The sequence below is a fragment of the Suncus etruscus genome, chromosome X (assembly GCF_024139225.1).
Source record: "Suncus etruscus isolate mSunEtr1 chromosome X, mSunEtr1.pri.cur, whole genome shotgun sequence".
Lineage (NCBI taxonomy): Eukaryota > Metazoa > Chordata > Mammalia > Eulipotyphla > Soricidae > Suncus > Suncus etruscus.
The window spans coordinates 109,358,691-109,360,381 of record NC_064868.1 but is presented as its reverse complement, the minus strand read 5'-3'; the positions used below and the strand labels follow the sequence as shown (position 1 = coordinate 109,360,381).

Below are 1,691 nucleotides of genomic sequence, written 5' to 3'. Positions count from 1 at the left end.
AATGGATATTCTGCATACATAAAAACATAATTCAATGATAGTGAGTACTATTAATGTATCTTGTGCACACAGGGGCGCTAGCCCCCGCACAATTTTGAAAATATAGACTGGAAAGAGATTACCAGTGACTGCGTCAAGAAGCTGGGAGGCCAGAAGTTCGGAATCTCACCCAGACCCTCCCTAAGGAGCTGAATGGATAATGGAGGAAAGCCTAAGGTACCTTCAAGCTCTGCCAAGGGGCCCAACTCACCGGCTTGCCCAGGCATGTGGCCTGGGGAAGCCCTGGAGATCTGGAGCAAGGCGGTAGAGGGGTGCTGGGGTTACCCAAGTCCCGCACACCCCCTAGGCCTGGTTAAGAAGGCCTCCGGCATGGCGGAGGCCTGCCGAACCCCATACTGCTAGACTCCCAGCTCCCAGGAAGGAGAGAGATCCTTCAAGAAGCTGGGAGGCCAGAATTTCAGAACCCCACCCAGCTCTTTTCTTCTTTTAAATTGATATTTATAACCCTTTAGATAGACCCCTCCCCAATTTTTTTCTTTGTCTGGGTTTTTTTTTTTTTTTGCTTTCTTCAGTATTTTCTTTTGTTTTTGTTTTTTTTATTCTTTTTCTTTCCCTTCAAACAGAACCACATAACTTGAATTATCTTGTTCTGCCTCATAAATGAAGGGGGAAATGGATGGTACCAAGACCAAACAGTTGTATGAACATTGAGTAGAAATAAAAAAAATATGATCAGTCTTAAAAACCAAATCCAAAGCCACCTACAACAGAACTGATACCCATTCTACAACAAGATAGACACAGAAGGGACCACTTATACCAGCAGCCCAGGGGGCAAAGGAGGGGGATATGGAATGCATGCTGGGAATGGGGTTGGAGGGATGACAACACTGGTGGTGGGAATGCCCTGGGTTCAATGCCACTGTGTACCTAAAATATTACTGTGAAAGATTTGTAATCCATTATTGTCACAATAAAATTATTAATAAAAATCTTGCAATTAAAATTTATGCCAATTAAAGAAAGACACAAGAAAATGGAGACATACAAGCTTCTCACAGATTGGGAGGATTAACATCACTAGAAAGGCAATATTTCCCAAAGCATTGTACAGATTTGATGCATCTAAGACTATCCATGATATTTTTTTAATAAGTAGATCAAACACTATTGAAATTCTTTTTTTAAATATAAAACACTTCACAAATTTGTGCGTCATCCTTGTGCAGGGGCCATGCTAATCTTCTCTGTATAGTTCCAATTTTAGTATATGTGCTCTGGAAATGAGCACTACTGAAATTCTTTTGGAACAATAAATATCCACAAATTGCCAAAGTAATCTTGGTAAAAAGAAGATAGAAGGCATCACTCTCCCCAACTTTGAATTTTGCTATAACTCAGTAGTCATTAAAACAGCATGGTATTGGAGTAAAGTCATAACATCATATCAGTGGAAGAGAATTGAGTATTTAGAGACTTACCCCAGATATATAATCAATTAATCTTTGATAAAGGGCAAGAAATACAATCTTGAGTAAGGAAAGACTCTTCAGCAAGTGGTGTACTGATAACTGATCAAATATATGCCTAAAAAAAGTGAAATCAGACCTCTCTTAAGATTATGCACAAAGGTCAACCCCAAATCATGGCTATGACAGAGAGAGAATTACAAAGCCTGTCTTAAAGACATG

General features: G+C 39.9%; 1 non-coding gene across 1 annotated transcript; it reads right to left on the bottom strand.

Annotated features, from left to right (window-relative positions):
* Positions 1-1,184: 1,184 nt before the first annotated feature.
* Positions 1,185-1,291, bottom strand: LOC126000169 (U6 spliceosomal RNA). Its single transcript, XR_007492531.1, has one exon. It is a non-coding gene; the product is annotated as a U6 spliceosomal RNA (small nuclear RNA).
* Positions 1,292-1,691: the final 400 nt, after the last annotated feature.